Genomic DNA, 19,896 nt, shown 5'->3' with positions numbered 1-19,896 from the left:
TTCCTTGGTGCAAAAGGAGAGCCGCTCACCAGCTGGGGAAGAGGTCCCTTCTGAGGGCACATTCCCCTTATCCTCAGCATGGTGCCCTGTTTCCCCTAGACCCTCATGCTCCCTGACAGCAGCGGGGCTGCCAGATCCAGAGTGGGACGAAGCTAACAAGTCCCCGAGAGTCTTTTCTGTGTGCCTAGCTGACTGTCTCTGCTTCTCCAGGTCAGCCACCTTGGCCTCAAGGGAGCACACACGTTCCCTGAGAACCAGGAGCTCCTTGCACCGAGGACACACCCAAGACTTCTGCCCAGTGGGCAGATAGTCATACATGTGACACTCCGTGCAAAACACTGGATAGCCCCCAACCCCCTGCTGGCATTCTGGCTTCATAATTCTTTTAAAATAAATAAATATAATCCCCCTTTTAAACCCTTGGTATTTATGTGGGTTTTGTTATCAAGTCAAATTATTTTACGGGAAAGACAAAGAGCCTAGGGCCTTGTCTTTCTGGCTCTTTTTGGGCTTCTTACAGCGCCCCTAGTCTAAGAGTCCCTAGGCTAAGAGCCACAGGCAAAGAGCCCTTTAGCTCACCCTTCGGCTCGTGCCAGAGGCTCGTGCCTCTGCCAAGGTGTTTCCTTAAATAGAGGCCTCCCCCAGCAGAGGTCAGGCAGCAGCTATTCAAATTCAAATTCACCCAGGCACTCAATCACAGGCAAAACAATGCCCCTTCCACTTCCTCTCAATTACAGGCAATCCCAGTCAAACAGTGCCCGTTCCTCTCCCACACTCAATCAGCCAGGACTCTGCAAGAACTCTAAGTGCTTCCACACACTGCTAAACACAGTTTTCCCACAAAATATCCTTAGCTGAATTCTCTCAGCTGAAAGCAAGTAAAAGAAACCCACTCACCACTCTCACAGCTCTCTCTCCTGCTCCTGCTCAGAGCTCAGCTGGTCTCCTCTCTGACATACAGGAGACAGAACTGTATTTTTTATTAGAACAAAATGAATTTGTAGGAATGTTATTCACTGTCCATATGTTAATATACAGTCATTATCTGTTATTCCATTTTATACCTTTTAAAAATGCAAGACAGCATTTAGGAATGCTCAGGCAGTCAAGGAGCTGAATTTTTGTTGTTGTTGTTGCTCAGCTTGGCAATTTTTGAGTAACTTGAACATTTTCAGATTATTTCCCTTGTACTGTATTCAAAGAGTACAGTGCAATCAAGATCATTTCACACATGCGTGTTCTCATACAATCCAACAGGAGTCCTAGTTCCCCCCAGAAACCTGTCATTGCTGTGTACCACTCTGCAGCCAATAATTCAGATAATGGGTGAGCAAACCAGTCAGTCAGCATGTCAGGGAGCTGCGGTGGCTCAAGTGGTTAAGACCCTGAACTGCAGGCTGTGGAAGGTTGGTAGTTCAGCAGTTCGAAACCCAAGTGTGCCGCATGACGGAGCTCCTGCCAATCTAGCAGTTCGAAAGCAAGAAATTGCAAGTAGATAAATAGGTACCACTTCAGTGGGAAGGTAACAGTGTTCCATGCACCTTGGTGTTTAGTCACACCAGCCACATGACCACGGAAAGGTCTTCAGACAGCGCTGGCTCTTCGGCTTTGAAACGGAGATGAGCACCGCAACCCTAGAGTCAGATTTGACTGGCTTTCGAGCAAGGGAACCTTTACCTTTAAGTCCATGTCACCAACATGCATGTTTCTGCAGAATCTTATGGGAGTTGTAGTTTACCTCTCCCCATCATTTAATTGACTCAAGGGGACTTTCTTCTGATTAAATATGCATGGAATTATGCTCTAACAAGTACGGTCCTAAGAAGAGTTTCACCCATCTGACTGACGTCAGTGGATGTAAAAGGTATAACTCTGCACCTTTAATTGTATGAAATGGGTTCAGCAAACCAGACAGTGATAACTTCTAAAAGATTTGTATAATTTTATTTACTTAGTTTCCTTCAGAATAGTGACATAAAGCAGCTTACAGAAATACCAAATACTACTTTAATAATCTATTTAAAGAAAATATAATTTAAATAAACAAGTTGTTGTTGTTCAGTCGCACAGTCGAGTCCGACTCTTCACAACCCCATGGATCATCTCCCGCCAGGCCCTCCTGTCTTCCGCCGTCCTCTGAAGTTGGCTCAGTTTCATGTACAGTAAACCATATCTTGGCTTGGTCCTGGTCATTCTAAAACTTAAACACCTGCAACAATGGAGAAAAGGACACTCAGCATGGGGCTTCACAGATAGGTTCCCAGGATGCTTCAGGCTATTTAGAGTAGAGGTGTCAAACTCATTTGTTATGAAAGCTGGATCTGACGTAAATGTCACTTTGTCAGACTAGGCCACATGTGCCATAAAACATAACACAAAATACTGGTAGGGTTGCCAGCAGTGTTCTCTCTAAGCTGAGTTAATGTGAGCTAGCTCATAGTTTTTTAGCCTCTGGCTTACACATTTTTGTCTTAGCTCAGGAAGGATGGCTCCAGAGCAAACTAATTTATGTGGTAGCCCAATGGCTCACTCACAACTTTAATGCCAGTAGCTTACAAGTAGAGTTTTTGCTCACAAGACTCCATGGCTTTGTGGGAGCATTGGTTGACAGACCCCTGATCCGGCCAGGGGATCTCCAAATCTTCAGGGCTTCAATCTGCTGCCTGCAGCTGGCCAGCAGGGGAAGCCCCACCCCTGAAGAGGTTCATCACATGTCAACGAGGTCAGCATAATGATGTCACATGGAAGTGGCGTGTTTTGGGAGGCGTGTTGAAAGACCTGAGTCAGATTGAGGTGACAAGAGAGGAGGTCCTACGACTGATAGACAACTTAAAAACTGATAAATCACCAGGCCTGGATGGCATACATTTAAGAGTTCTGAAAGCACTCAGATGTGAACTTGTGACTCTCCTGACAAAAATATGTAATCTTTCATTAAAATCTGCCTCCATTCCTGAGGACTGGAAGGTAGCTAATGTCACTCCCGTCTTTAAAAAGGGTTCCAGAGGAGATCTGGGAAATTACAGGCCAGTCAGTCTGACATCGATACCGGGTAAGGTGGTGGAAACTGTTACTAAGGAAAGAATTAGTAGGCACATTGATGAACAAAAACTATTGAGGCAGACTCAGCATGGGTTCTGTAAGGGAAGATCTTGTCTCACTAACCTGTTAGTGTTTTTTGAGGGAGTGAACAAACATGTGGACAAGGGGGACCCAATAGATGCTCTTTATTCTTGGTGCCGGGGGGGCAACAGCGGGAGAGCTTCTAGTGTCCTTGCCCCACTGCTGGACCTCCTGATGGCACCTGGTATTTTTGGCCACTGTGTGACAGAGTGTTGGACTAGATGGGCCATTGGCCTGATCCAACATTGGCTTCTCTTATATTCTTATCATGCTGGGGATATCAAGTGTTGATGTTCTAGCATTTTGGCCAAAACTTTATAACCATAGAGTTTGGGCCAAAATTCTAGAGCGTTGATGCATGATATCCCCAGCGTGATGATGTCAATTCTGTGTGACATGATCACACCAACCACATAAAGCACAGTGACATTGCCCTGCCCCCCACACTCCTGGATGGCTCCCTCCCACCCACCCCCCACTGCCAGGACAATCGGACCTGGCAACTCTAGGTACCAGAGATATAAACGTTATAAAGATGATTTCAGATGCTGAATGGCAATAGCAGACTTGACTGGATTAGGTGTATGATCAGCATTGGTAATGAGACAATGGTAATGAGTCAAGAAACCCAGGTCTCAGTTTGGTCCAGGAGGATGCAATGGAATGCAAGTTTGGTCCAGGAGGATGCAAACATAAATGGAAATAAGGCTAAAGAAGTGAGCAATGACTCACAAAAGCTCATACCCTACCACTAATTTTGTTAGTCTTTCAGGTGCTACTGGACTCTTACTCTTTCTACTGCTATTAGAAACCACAACATTCAAAAAACAGTGGGGGAACATTTTAACCTTCCAGGACATTCAGTTGCTGACTTAAGAATAGCAGTTCTCTTACAAAGGAATTTCAAAGGGAGATTAGAAAGAAAGACTGCTGAATTGCAACCGATAATGAAGCTCAAGACAATGCATCCTCCTGGGCTGAACTGAGACTTAGGTTTCTTCTCTCATTACCAATGACTGCTATTGTCATTTGGCATCTGAAATCACTTCACTGTCCAAGATAGAAGGACAGATGGACTCACATTCTAGCTGTGTCTGAAGAAGTGAGCAGTGACTCATGAAAGCTCAAGGCCTGCCACAAATTTTGTTACTTGTTAGGGTGCTATTGGCCTGTTGCTCCCTTCCACTAATAAAGATTGCAAGCTGCACTGTTAGGTTTCTTTTCCCCCTGTCTGTGATAACTGGAAAGAGTTCTCTCTCTCTGGTTCTTTCACTCCCCCTCCATTCCTTCTTCTGAAGAAGTGTGCTTGTACACAAAAGCTTATACCTGGAATAAAACTTTGTTGGCCTTAAAGATGCCACAGGACTCTCCCTCCCTCCCTACTGGACTCTTGCTCCCTTCCACTAATAAAGATTGCAGGCTGCGCTGTTAGGTTCCCTCCCATCTGTTAGAAATAGAAAGGGGGATATCTCTCTGTGTGTCTGTCTCTGTCTGTCTGTCTGTCTGACTGACTCTTTCTCTCTTGTCCTCTCTCTGGCTCTTTCACTCCCCCTCCCTCCCTCTGAAGAAGTGTGCTTGCACAGGAAAGCTTATACCTGGAATGAAGCTTCATTGGTCTTAAAGGTGCAATTGGACAGACTCTCCCTCCCTCCCTCCCTCCCTCCCCAAAGGAGGAGGGGGAAGGAAGGCTTAGCTTTCTTTCTCTCCTCTGTGAAGCAGGAGAGAAGAGAGCTGGGCAAAAGTGAGCAGTGATGCAGGAAGCAGGAAGTAGAGGAGAGCTGGATAGGAGCCCTGTAGGGGCTGCTTCTGGCCCATGGGCTGTATGTTTGATACCTCTGATTTAGAGGGTAATTAAGCTACTTTTACTGATGCCTTAACTATGGCTTTTGGGGGAAGGTTAGATTATGTTCACAGATATTGACTTGATTCTGATGCTGCACTAAACTATGGATTATGGTCCTTGTCTCTTCACCTGCCCCCACAAGTACTCCTATATGAGATTCCAGATTGCTCAGCCTTGCACAGATGTCACTTTTACTATTGCTAAATCAGGTCTCTTACTATTGATTGGCTATATCAAAGGATGAGGATGCCAAAAGCTCACTTTTTTGGCTCCTCTTGGCTGAACTCAGTACCAGGCACACTCCAGTTTGTTTTCAAGTTATGTTGTGTGTTGCTTTCCTCCTTCTGCCTTCTCTTATAACTGCATCCCATAGTAAATAATTTGATGGAGTGTTTAAACATGATGGTAGAAATGTGTGTTGCAGTAGGAAATTGTATTGGTGTTTTTGGATTGTATCTTCAGAGGTTCATTTTCTTTAACATAAAAACAGCAGCAGTGATTGGGGTGGGAATTAAGCTATGTCTGGGTTGAGGGTTGGAGGGGTGAGTGTGTTGGAAAACTGAAATACAGCTATTGCAATGTTTCAGTTATTTTTGTTCACTTTAGACTCCCTTCTTTATGGTCAGTCAACCTCCAAGAGTGGAAGAAGAAGAAGAGATTGATTCCCTTCACCCTTCACTAACCAAAGGTGTCTCAGAGTGGCCTACAAACTCCTTTCCCTTCCCCTCCCCACAACAGACACCCTGTGAGGTTGGTGGGGCTGAGAGAGCTCTTGACAGAAACTGCTCTTTTTCAAGAACAGCTGTGCCAGAACTATGGCTTACCCAAGGTCATCCAGCCAGGTGCAAGTGGAGGAGTGGGGAATCAAACCCGGTTCTCCCAGATTAGAGTCCGTGCACTTCACCACTACACCAAACCACTACATCAAACAGTGACTGGGGTGTGCATCCTCCCCCCCCCCCCCCGGGTATTTTTCAGTTTGGGTCTATTGGTGTTTTGGAAAATTCCAGATCCCAATGCTGATACGGCATTCGAATCTGGGATTTTTTGGAAATCTTTTGGAATCTTTTCAGGTCCAATAGACCCAAGAAGAAAAATACTATTTTTTTTTAAAAAGCCAGCCCGATCTTGGGACTGGCTTGGCTTCTCCTGCAGCCTGGTTTAAACTGTGCTGCAGGAGAAGCCAGACCCAGGACCTGCATGCCACTGCTGCCCCTGGGAGGAACCCCCCCCCCCCCCCCCATGTGCCGATACTGGCTGGGATGGTTTCTCCTGCAGCCTGTCTCTCTGCTGGTTTTGGATCGACTGGTAATCCCCAAATATATCCAGGATTTTTATAGGAATTTTTTTCAATTTTCCCAAGAAAACCTGGATACATTTGGGATGCTACAATATACTAGAAAAATACCGATAAGATTTTTTTCAGGTATATTTTCAGTTTGTGCACACTGAATGCACACTCCTGACAGTGACACAAGCCATGGTTTATAGGGTTGGATGTAATACAACTGATGGCCAACAAAGTCACTTGAAACCACAATTTCCAATTTTGTTTTGTCAGAATCTGAGCAAGTCATGGTGATGCATTTCATCGAGAATTTTCACACAATATTTGGCAGGACAACAGTATAAAAATTGCTGTTGGGAAATGTTGTGTAAACCTTGTACCAGAGCTAGCATTCGTTATGTTCTGCTCATTGATCACTGTGAATCCCACGGCAATGCTTTTATCTTTTGTGTGTGTGCAAGACTGGGCTATATTAAAGTTCTAATTGGCTGGGCTACCAGGAAAGTAACGCCAGTCTAGTGAGAGCATTTGCTAAAAATGTAGGTGCTAGTTCCTGTACTGAAGGCCTTTCCAGTTAGTATTCCAACTATGTCATTTTTGGGGAATTGTTTTTAGCCCTAGGTTAGCTGCTTTTGCATATTGAGAATAGGGAGGATTAAGTTTGCATTGCTGAGAGAAGGCAGGGAATAGAACTCCCACTGCTTCCTTCCCCTTTCCGCCACATTGTGGAAAGTTTGGCTTTGTACAAAAGTGTGAAAAAAAAGCCTTGACTGTGGCATGTCAGGCATATTTCAGCTCGATTTGTGTCAACTCTAATAAGCCAGTTGACAGAGTAATAAATTGGGTGTCAGCTCAAGAGCTGGCACCTGTGCAGAAAATAAAAGGGGATCTTAGTTTGCAGGCTGGTTTCTTTTCCTTTTTCAATCCAAAGTTTCCCCCAAAGGTGGTTCTCCTCCTTCCTTTTCCACAGAATCTACATTAAGAAATCTTATTATCCAAATTTTATTACTTTTTTGTTACTATAGAAAGGTAGGTTTCAATTAAGAGAGCAGAGTAGTGATGCAGCCTTTGCAACTACTATGAAATTTTACAGTGTTGCTAGTTTAGATACTTTTCTGCCTGTTACTATTACTTTAGCAGTAGGAGGTATACTTTTCTGAAATGCATATAAAGCTATTCGTACCTCAATGTTTAGCAATTTCTAGAATTTATTGTAATAAACTTAAGGTGAATGTCATATCCACTGTGTGTTTAGGTTTGATATCCTATGGATTTCAATCCTGATAATTTACTTTTGGGCCTCACAATTTGTATTTCCTAGCAGTTGATGTAACATTGGCTCCAATCTTAAAGATTTAGAAGTTACAATTTAAAAAAAAAGATGAGGTTTTGTAAAATTGCTCAGTACAATGAATGAACTTTCACAAGTAAGAGCCCCTATATGTGATTATTTCAGGAAGTCCTTTAGAGATTTTTAGAGACAGAGCTTTAGGAGCAAAAATAGGCAGAAATAGAAGCAAAGTTAGAATATGCATTGATTTTTTTTCCTTAATATTTTTCAGGGGGAATTTGTCAGAACTCTTATCACAATCATATTACTTGGGACTAAGTCCCATAGAACTAAAGGTTTTACTTCCAATAACTGTATTTACATTCTAGTTCAGATTTATTAGCTTTTTTTTCTTAAGAGTTTTTCACTAGTGGGCAGAATGAAAGTTTAAAATTAAGAAATCTGTGCTTTGTTTAAAGGTAACTAAATACTAGTTTTGGATTTCTGTATTATACCACACAAAATATCCTGACTTCTTAACAAGAAAAGACTACTAATATGTTAGCTAGAGTTATACTAATGATAATATGTTGACATTGCAGGATTTTGGATCCCAGGACTATTTCTGGAACCCCAGTTCCCTTGAGTTCTTTTTATTGGTGGGGTGGCAACTGGCAAGGGGCTGAATCAAGTATGGAGAGAGACCATGATTCTAAGACAAAACTATTTTATTCCAGTATAAGCTTTTAAGACAGAAAACACTTCATCAATTATAAATGGTTTAGACAGAATACATACCATTTCAATATTCAGCATACGATAATTTCATAAAAAATCCAATACTTGAATTAGTGCACTTGTAGGAACCTGAGAAGTTCAGAAATATAGAACGTTCTGGGCTGGTCACCAAGGTCTCATGAGGAGATGTTGCTGGCCAGCCAATAGGTGACAAGTCTACAGCGATTTATACCCTCTGGACTCATAGGTTCAATTAAAATGGCTGACATAAGGCTAACACATTTTAACAGAAGAATATCTCTTAACAATTTTACACTGAACATGGATAAGAAAGCAAGTTATGTGATAAAGAGTCATAGATGCAATATCAAGGCTCATTCTGAGAATCTAAGAGCCTTTAGCAGATAAACTAATTGTTTTGACTTTATGTTGACTGCATGGGAGAACAGTGTATAGCTGTGACCCCTGAGTCCGCAAGCATTATCATATACTACAGACCTTCACCCATCAAAAACACATTGTGGAGACCCATGGGTGCCGGAGTTAATATGATAACCATAGAAAAATGTAAACTAATCTTTTTATACAAAGGAAGGCCAAGGGAACTGGGGAAGTGGTCAACCCTAGTTTACAAAAATGTCACATCAGCTATACTGCAAAGCTCTATTAGCAAAGATTCGTTAATGAACAATTAGACAGAAACGCAGACTCTTATTAATAAATTCAGCTACAGTTCCCCCCTTCTGAGACTGAGTTCTGGTCTCAATAAATAAACAAGAGGGCTCTGTTTCACTTTTTCTCTGGGGCCCTGCTGCCTCAACCAAAATTCTAATTATTTATCTGTGTATTAATCTGTGTAGTTAGTACATGGAAAGCTTTTACTTTATTACTATTATTTAAACACAGAAAGCACATATCCAAGTTGACTGTATTTCATTTTCCTGTAAAACATATACAAGAGGTGTTGGTAAGATGAATGTGCTATAAGATTCACCAGCTTGACTTATCCAAACACCATTTATTTCAGGGTCTCTTTGACTCTTAATCTGAATTATTTCAAGAATAGACACCTCACGAGGAAGACCATACACCCATAACATTTCCAAACATTCTTCTTCAAATGTGACACTGTGATATATTATACATTTAGCAATTAAGGATAAAAGGTTAAACATATACAGATTGTAGGCTCCCTCCTTTTCAAAGAAATGTTAGTGCAGGGTTGGTCTGTCTTTTACACTCTGGCTTCAGCTCATGGGGAAAAAAGACTCAAGGGCAAAATGAAAGTTCATAAAAATGGAGCAAATATATCTATTCATATTTCTGGATATGCTGCAAAATCATTACAATACTTTTATTAACAAGGCCGAAGTGAGAAAACAGTACCTAATGGCCACAGCCCAACATGGATTTAGGTACTCTTAAGCCCCCTTGATTCAGTGGGGTTTAAGTGTGTGTAACTGTGTGCTGGACAGTGACCAATGAATGATAACACTGCAATACAGGAGATTTTTTTTTTTTTTTTTTAAAACACTTTTCCTGGGCAGTTAAATGATGCTGAGAGAATATGTTTTACTCTCTTTAGATGAGCATTGTTTGGTTCCCTTCTGGCCGATTGTCTATGTGATTGAGAGTTTAAGCTCAGACTTGTGGATACCTCATGCTATAAATTGCAAAAAATATGGTTGGTCATATAGATTCTTCTCTAATAATATCTGAAGAGTAAGGTTTCTATGAAAGTTAAACATCTTCCAGGTGTTTTGCTTTAGCAAATGGCAGGTACACCTGTCACTAAACCTTGCATGGAAATTCTTGGTCCGCCAACTGCCAAAGTGAAGTTAAACAGAGAGCTCAAGTAGAAAACCAGGACAGCTGTTGAAGGGCTATGAGTGAAGCACAGGTGGGCTATGACAGCCAGAGGTGAAAGAGGGTCCTCTTGATTCCAAAGCTTTTGCTTATTTGGAATAGTGACCAGGAAACATCCCTGCTGTTAACAGGAACATTAGAATTCCTATTTATATTGCACAGTCAATGAGCACAACTCTTTGCAAAGTACAAGAGGAGAGATCTGTGCTTAAGGGAGATAATCTAAACTTTTTCATAAGGGAGTCAACAAAAGAGGCAGGAGAGGTGCAGATGGGGATAAATGGGAGAAGAATAAGTATTCACTTGAGATGTATGTACTTTGATAGGATGGAAAGCAAGGGGAATAAGCCAAATGCATATAAGACAAGACAGGTTTTGAGGAAGGACTTGAAAGCACTGATAGAGGTCCCGGTTTAGTGTTAAGGACTTCAGTCACCATTAGTATTGTTGCTAGAGGAATCAGTTCAGCAGAGCATTGTAGGTAAATACATATCAACTTGAGAAATGTCATATCAAAATCACCCTCACATAAGGCTACCAACTTCTAGGTGGTGAGTGGAAATCTCCTGCCATTACAGCTGGTCTCCAGAGAACAGAGAACAGTTCCCCTGGCTGCATTGGAAGGTGGACCATATGGCAATATACCTTGCTGAGGTCCCTCTCCAAGCCCCACCCTTTCCAGGCTCCACCTCACAAATCTCCAGCATTTGCCAACCCAGAGCTGGCAACTGTACCCTCACATGCATACTCCAGTAGCACATCAGAAATTCACCCATATTGCTAGACTTCATGTCTTGTTTGCTATGTGTTGTCTTTGATGCTTGAACACTAGCATTGGTCAGGCTGTGTAAAGGGATGTCAAGTTGCAGTTGACTTAGGGTGATCCTGTAGGAGTTTCAAGGCAAGAGATTAACGAATGGTTTGCCATCGCTATCCTCTGCAAAGCAACTCTGGAATTCCTTGGTGGTCTCCTATCCAAATATGGACCAAGGCAAACCCTGCTTAGCTTCAGAGATCTGAAAAGATCGGGCTGGCTTGGGCCATTCAGGTCAGGTCAATAGGCGTATAGCTTCATGGCATATGAATGAGTGTGGAAGGGGACCAAACTGACATTTCTTCCTACTTTCCCACCCCTTGCACAGAACTTGGCAATTAAATGCTTCCTTATTTGTGACAAAGCATAGTTTGTCACTTTTTTCTGAGCCACAAACTTTATTTTGGTATGTACCCTCCAAGTCAGGATTCCCACTCATGGTGTAAGTGGTAAGTGGAATCCTAAATTGAAGGGCAGAGTACAATCCATAGGTGTGGACATAGTAGCTAACTTTTGTTTCTTTTAGATATGAGAGAAGTGGAATAGAGAAAGCATGAAAACTTGATATTTCCCCATACTCTTTCCTGTAAGGACTAATTGTACTTCTCTTTCTGTTGGCTTGAGTCATGCTTCTATAGATTTAAGCCACTTCCACGCTGTCATTTTTGTCACTCGCTTGTCCCTATTGCTTTGGGTCCCATCCCCCCTTCCACATGTGTTAAGTTCTCTCTAGCTCGGACCTTCTTGGTGTTGCTATGAATAAACTTCCTTGTTTTGTTTTTTGTTCTTGTGCTTTCCTCCCATATTGCTACTTGTTCATTACTCTATTATGAATATTTTATACTGTTAATTACCTCAGCAAGTGTTATTCCAAGGTGTTTCTGTTATATGGACTGAAGGCTGTTTCCTGTTCCATGAAATTATGAAAGCCATTTGTTTGCTTCCACAGCAGACACTGTTTTATGGATCATTCATGGAAAATGTACTGTTTGGTTATGAAGTTAAAAAAATATGTTGGAAAAACTTGAGTCTCTTGGAACTGCCATGGGATTCACCATAAACTTGGTATTTGATGTTCTTTGGAGTAGATTTTTTTCATATTACTGGCTCCACCACATGTCTCATGGTAAGATTTGATCGGGGTTTGTTTTGTTGTTCTTGTTAATTTGATTTCCCCCCCAAGGACTGTTGATAAACGTGTAAGTCCTATTGACTGTACACAGATTCCATATGTATGAAGAGGGAGTGAGACTGTTCTCACTGTCCTTGATCATCATGTCTTGATCAGCTCTTTGTTGACAGAGCCATTTTTGGATAGTCTGTGTGGATATTGAACCTATTGGTACAATTAAGAATCCAGTTTTGCCTCTACTAATTAACTGAACAGAGCTGTTTTCAAAGAATGATAGTCGTAAGAATGTAACTGAGAACCAGCAGGGTGTAGTGGTTCTAGGATCTGGGAAATCCAGGTTCAAATCCACACTCTGCCATGGAAGCTTGCTGGGTGACCTTGAGCCTGTCGCATACTCTTAACTAACATACCTCACAGGGTTGTTGTGACCGTGAGGATAAAACAGAGGAGAGGAGAATGATGTAAGTTGCTTTGGGTCCCCATTAGGAAGAAAGGCAGGATATAAATAAAGGGAAATAAAAAAGTAATTGATTTATAAAATTATGCTACTTTTAAATAAATTTGCAGTACCTTTCTAACAAGCTGCTGTATTGATAATACTGTATTTGGTAAGTTGGCTGCGGGCATCACCAAGGAAGACTGAGATTGTTTGCATGGAGAAAAACTGTATTTTTGATGGATCAGTTAGAAATGTTTGCATTATCTGCTGTGGCAGCCCCAAAGCAGCCCAGCCAGAGGGTGGGGTGTAGGGATGTGGAAAACAGAATTCCCAACCCAAAAATGTACACAGGTGTGGCTGTTTCAGGTCATTACAGTAGTTTCCCAGAATGGTATTAGGAATCTGGGATTCTTAGTGAAATGAAAGTACCCCCCCCCCAAAAAAAATCTGTGTTGTTTTCCATTTCAATGTGCTTACCAAGCCAGCAGCAGCATGCACATGTGCTTGTGTCTCTGATACAACTTGTTTATTCTGAGCAATGGCAAGTATTCTTCCTACCATTGTCATTGTAATGGCCTATGGCTAAAGGCGGTAAAATGAAACCTACCTTACCAATTGGATCCTGGCAAGGGAGGATCACGGTCTAGTGCTCCCAGCCAACAGCAGTTGGAGATAAACTACAGAGAATGACTGTAGCATGCACTCCAGTTGCTCTTTCATTCCACTGGTTTCCTGGGCAACAGCATCCTTCCTTCCATTCAGATCTTTAAAAGGGATGTGTACAGCGCTCTTCCATAGCAGTCTATAGAGAGGTGCATGGAAACTCACCTACTGTGGGGTCTGGTTGCAAGTGCTTGAAATTGGGGGAGGGAGTCTTAAGAGGACAAGGATGACTGTATTCCAGGTGATTTTGGGGCTTTAATGACTACTGGCTCAGACTCTCAAATTGGACATCTGTGGAAAATAATGGTGTCTGCTGTGTGCATGCGAGAATACTTGCTTACTTTGGGATCCAGTACTTGCTTACTTTGTGTGTACTTGGAAATTCAGCAGGTCTTGGAAGGAGAAGCAAGACTGCATTCCATTCAATACTGGTGCTGGTCTATTCAATGACTGCTTCCACAGACTCTAAAATTGGCTGTACATTAAAAAGAATGGTGCCAAACATCCAGAACCCAAAAATATCACACAGATCTCTAACCTGATGTGGTGATGCCATAACCTAACCAAAATGAAGCAATCATCATGGTAATCACTGCCTAAAAAAACCCCTGGTTCTGAAACTGTATTTTTTTTATTGGTGTACTGTAAATCCCTAGTGGGGTGGCAGACACTCACTGTAGGGGCTTGCTCCCCAAAGAGGCCAGCAGGAGGGCGACCAAAGACACAGCAGCAGCAGAGCTGAGTTTGGGTCCTGCTTCTTGCATACCAGTCAGCTGGGCAGGAGGCATTGGTGTGCAGCTTCCAGCCCCATAGTGCTGCTGAGAGGTGTCTAATTGTCTCTGGCTATGCCAAGCCACCGGGAGCATCTGATGCACAAGGGCAGGCTGTGGGGACAGTGGTGACCCCTTACAGGTCAGAAAAAGGCCTCCTTATTGGGCATCCCTCCTTAAGGTTGGGGCAAAAGGACAAGTATAATGGCTGAACACTCAGTTTACTGGTATGAACATCTGCTACCAAAATTGTGAAGCCAAATGAGACATATCTCACACTGCTAAGAGTTTGCTCTCTCTATCACTCTCACTCTAATATTATATTTATTTTCAACTCAACTGACCTTAAAATTGGAGGTCAACAATTTTAGGTTACCCTCAGTTGGCTGTGTACTTTGCAACGTGATGCATCAGGATTCTAAATTTTGGGTTGGGGGGCGTTACTAAACGTGCAAATGAGTGGAAAACATTGGCGTTGACTTTTACAAATAATAGGAACAGGTAGGAAATCAGTATTTGCTGTTGAACTTAGTGGAAACAAGGGAAGGGCTCTTGTCCTGATGAGAACAATGCTGATGGAAAGAATAATGGATTTAGAAGCAGGCTAGAACAATACTGGGAGGATTTTTGAATTAAGCTGGAGAAGAAGGAAGCAATCGGACATACAGCAATCCTATGGGGAGGAAATTCAGACTTCATTTAGGGAGAGGGGTGGGTGGGATTTAAGGAAGTGCATGGGAGATGAGACAATGCTAAGGGGAGTGGAATATTCATCCCAAGGATTCGCCAAGTTCTGTGTGGGGGTGTGAGAGAGACTTGGAGTTTGCTTTATAAACAACAACATTAACTGTATTGGCAGCAGTAGTTGCCTTTCTGGAAAAATATGATTTCCATTTTTGAAAGCCATAGTGTTTAAGAAAAGCTATGTGCATTATGATGAGAACATAATTCTATCAGCTAAAGCTATGTTAACAGATTTAGAAGGAAAGTCTGTTCCCTGCTCTTTGAAAACACTTCCTTGAAAGCTTAGCCTGTTAAATCCCCATTTAAGTTAGACAGAAATCATATTGTTTTCAGTGAAGCTGCATGGGATGATTGGCTGCATGGGTTTTTTTCTCTGTCGAGGCTTTGTTTCTTTAACACCAAGCAGCCCCAGAAGACATGAGCATTAGCAGGATGGAGGAGACGGATTGTTTTACCTTTTCCCTTCCTGTTGCTTATATGTTTTTCCTTTTTCCATAGAAGAAAAGATGTGGGTCCTGTAAGGGGAAGACACAACTGGGGATCCTTGTGAAGTTTGATCCTCAACTGCATCGCATACAAGTAGCAAGAGACAATATACCAGGCTTATAGCTGGTCAACAAGTATGGTATGCTAGAGATAAATTCAAGCAGGTACAAAACTCATTTGCCATTAATAGTTGTATGGAATATGGTGTTCATAGAGACATCTTTCTCCCACTACAGATACACCAGTACCCACATAAGTGCCTTGGCTTGGGCATTTAGAGCAAACAGAGGAGTTAAACGAAGGAAAGGTGGATTACCAGTCAGTCTGGGTAAAAATTCTCACTGGCCATCAATGGTTCTGTAGATCCTTGGTGTAGGAAGCCAGGTCAACTACAGAATGCCTGTGGCTGATAATGTGTTTCAGTTAGTTAGTAACAGCCCAGAGTACTCTAAGGTCCCTAATTCTGATTATCTAAGGGAAGAAAGAAATTCCTCTGTAGAGTTTGTTGCTTGTATATCAGTAGTTTACTTTGCCTTTATAGTTTATTTTACCTTATTAGTTGCAGATACTTCATTTTATGCAGGTTTCCTCTGTTCCTTTAATTTAAAAATAGTGTTTTCAGTTTGAGAATGGGGGTGTATGTCCCAGGGTACTGGAGTATTTCTTGGTGATGCAACCTACAAAAATGACTAAAACAGATTTCTTGGTCTCACTTTAGAAAATGAGAATATGAATAGGTAGATTTTGGCATTTTCACAATGGGTCTAAATGGTATCATTGAGTTACAAAGTATGAGCTGGAGGCATTTTGAAGCTCTTGCCCTGGAAGCCTGAAGCCAAGTATAACTTTTGCAGTACTGTAAAGGGAAAATATCTAACCCAAACACAATTCTGTTAAAAAGCTTCTCTGTGTTGCTGATATTTGAACACACTGGAGCTTTTTGATTTCTTAGTTTTAAACTGCTCATGGCTTTAACAATCACATGTAATCTCACACAGATTTCATTTTTAACTAGTGCAGCTGCAACTTCCAAGGGAGACTGGCATTTTAATTCTTCTCTGCTGGTTTTCTTCCACTAAATAGACCTCCCCAGATGCTTTTGGTTCAGGGCGGGGGGAGAGAAAAGTACCTGTTTTTGCTTTTATTTTTTTTTCCTATGGGACCAAATGTAAAGTGACATGGGATGACTTAGAGGTAGATTGGCAAAGAGTTAAAATACTTATCCTGAGCCATTCTCCTGTTAGAGGTTACAGTCTAGGTAACTGCTTAAGTAAAAAATGGATAGGTGACCAACTGCAAGTCATTGGTGTCACCAGTTTGAGACTTCACTTCAGTTTTGACTCTACTTTAATACCATATAGGAAGCAGAGAGGAAAATGGAGTACTCATGTGTTTGTGCTCTGACGTCCACATGGCTTTTGGAGCTACTAATTTCCCCTGACAATGTTCCTCATAGTCACAACTGATCATCTTCTGTTCCTTAATTCTCTAACCCAGCAATTACGGTAAAATGCATTTAGAACTAGCTTTTAGAAATGTTTCAGTTTTTACAAAATCCTAAAACTTTCCAGGAAACAAAAACTTTACTACAGAAGTAGGTAGAAATCACCTATGAAAAGGCTGGTATACTAGACTTGCTTTTGAAGGAAGTTATTAAAACACATTATAATTTTTATTACAATGCTTTTTTTACAAAACTGACAATTTGTTATGGAAAATTCACAATCTGACATGTAAAAACTTAAAAACAAATAGTAATGAGTGTTTAAAAATATCAACAAATTAAAACAAAACTAATCAGCAAAAATGAATCAAAAACAAATGTTAAAATACTGAATTGTCAAAGCACACAAAGTGGAAAGATTTTACGTGCCTTCATAAATTAATGGGAGGGAGCCAAACAATTTTTTTTGCCCCCTCAGAAGGGGATTTTTAATTGCATTTTCTATAAACTACAAAGAAACAAGGAAGGATAACTACAAACTATGGGAGAAAGTAAAGAAAACCACTAAAACCCCAAGAGATGAAGGTCATACAAAGCTTGAAAAATTAGCTTAAATTTTTCAAAGAAAATTTTTAACGCTGAAAGTGATCATCAGATATTTCGCTTATATTATCAATTCCAGCAAAACTGACTATATAAAGAGTAATGCCAAGGCATAATTATAAATGGTTTAAGCAAACAACAGAGAACATCAGCAACTCATTAATTAACTCTCTTATTCCCCCCCTAATAGAGGGGAAAACCTCCCCGTTTTGAAACTAAGTCCTCATCAGTGTGATTGTTATCTTGTCTTCTCTCCTTCATTGCAATCTTCTTCCTCTTTATCTTCCTCTCCCGTTGACCAATGTTGTTGCAGCTATGGTTGACCAGCCTTTGCGATAGAGTTCATTTTTTCCCTTTCAATGCTTAATTTTTTCCCTTTCAATGCTTAGATCTTTGTAGTCAGAGTATCCTCCGGAGAATCTTATCACAGTCTCACCGGGCAGATTAATATTTGTGGATATGTCCATAGTTCACATCCTCGCTGTATAAACCACTTTTAATCTGGAACCGGTCCTAAAACATCCTTTAAAGCTTGTCAATGGTCCCTGCCACATGCAGGGGAAAAGGTGCTTGAAGGCGCGGCTTTTAAAAGCCACGCCAATGTTGACACGGCGCGGCGGGATCCCACGGATTCCCCGGCCGCGCCGCCTTTTCTCCCAGGCGCGATCAAACGCCGGGGAGAAAACACGCCCTGCCCGGGGGCCGGCCGAACTGCACATGTCCGAGCATGCGCAGTTCGGCTCCGGCCCGGGGTTGTGCCGTTGCAAAAGACGCGGCGCGATCAAACGCCAGCTTGCCACGCCGCGTCCTCTTGAACCACCCAAGGTAGGTGGTTCATTTTGCGGCGGTTCTTCCCGGGTTTGGGCCAGTTCGGGTGCGGAAGCAGGACGCTTCCCAGATGTGGTGGTGTGATCGCGCCGGTTTGATCCGGCCCCGAACTGGCCCGCTCCCGGACCAAATCGCTATGTGTGAACGGGACCTTAGATTCTCCTCCCATTTGTAGTCATAAAGATTAGTTAGTCGAACCTTGTCTCTATCTTTCAGCTTATAGGCCAGGAGAGGGAGCCTAATTTCTATACTTTGGAAGAGTCTATAGTTATTTCCAGTCATCTGACCTGGCCACCTTTACACACACTTCCTGAAGAAGGCTGAGGCTTCGTTCCGCTCCCAATCGCCATTTTTTGGTTGTTTACCTTTTTAAAAGTTTTGCCAAAGTCCCGAATGTTTGGTTGATCACCTCTTGGAAACTCTTTATAATAGTCCATGTTCGCTTTAGATGCCTCCCCCCTTAACATGCTTCAGAATCCTGGAATTCCCTCCCCCCTCGCTTACAAGGAGAGGGGGCTTTAAAATACCTTTCTGATGTCTTCGCTTTAACCAAACTCACATTTCAACGTAGATCTCAGCTTCACAGCATAGATCTCACCTTGATGTACGGGTAAGTCACTCAACCTCCAACCGCTTGTCCCAGTATGCGTCCCTGAGTCCAATGCTGGGAACTCAGCGGTGGGACCGTCGGGGCATAGGGCAGCCTCCCTTCACTGGTTGGTTGCTGGAGGAAAGACTACCCCCACGCCCCATGGCTAGGAGCCCATCACAAGGGCTCCAGGAGGGGTGCGTATATTCGTACCCCCTCCCATCCGCTGGTTCATGGCACACGTCTCTCGGAGCTCTGAGTAGCCATGGCCATTGCTAGGGTGCCAAACCGGAAGCTCCAAGCCAAACAAATTTCTTGAAGGAGACAGTTCAACCACTCTGAGTTTACAACAGGGAAGGTCTGGTTAGTCTTACCCTGTTAGCTATACCCTGTGTCAGATGGAACATGAGACAAAGGTTGCTGATAGATTTTAGACATCAATCCACTTCCTCGCTGTCATTTTTTGTCACTTGTTTGTCCTGATTGCTTTGGTGGGCCCCCCCCCCACTTTTCCACATGTGTTTTGCTCCCTCTGGAACTAATAAAGAGAGCAAAACACATTGGGAGGAAAAAACCCTGAAGCAATAGGGACAAACGAGTGACAAAAATGGCATTGTGGAAGTGGCCAATGAGGTTTATGATGGTATAGCTCCACTTCTCTAAGCAAGTGCCCATAAAGAGATTTGTTTTGTGTAGGTGTAATGTTTCTGCACTCCCAACCGTCATTTCCCCCACTATTTTTTTTTGTCTAAAGCTGTTCATGTAATGCATACATTATCTGAAAACAACAACAACATAGGGATGAATCCCATGGAAAATTTCCATTGATAGAAGGCAGGATAATTTTCACTGATTCCTTGCTTCCACAGTAGACTCCCCTCAAGCTGTTCCTGGGGCTCCTCTGCACCTCAGAACAGTATTTGGGGGGCAGTTTGGGCTACGGCAGGAGTGGGGAGGCAGGGAACTCCTGCACTGGTGGAACTCCTTCTGTCATGGAAATGTTTGGCAGGGTTGAGCCAAAGTATGTAATGGATTCCAAGTACTTGATGGACAACCTTTTCTATATGAATTGCTGAAATCTAACCTGATGAAGTTGTGTTCACAGATAAATTGGAAACAATCTACTATTGCTTGAACTTGCGTACTTAGAGACTGTGCCTGGAGCGAGGTTGTCAGGGGAAATGGTGGGATGTTCACCCACAGAAGCAAATACTCATCATGGTTATCCATGTGTAGAGGCAGCAAGAGTGTAGGGG

Source organism: Gekko japonicus, unplaced genomic scaffold, assembly GCF_001447785.1.
Source record: "Gekko japonicus isolate JY-2015 unplaced genomic scaffold, Gekko_japonicus_V1.1 scaffold979, whole genome shotgun sequence".
NCBI classification, from domain to species: Eukaryota; Metazoa; Chordata; class Lepidosauria; order Squamata; family Gekkonidae; genus Gekko; species Gekko japonicus.
The sequence above is the reverse complement of the archived record's forward strand: the minus strand, read 5'-3'. Positions refer to the sequence as shown.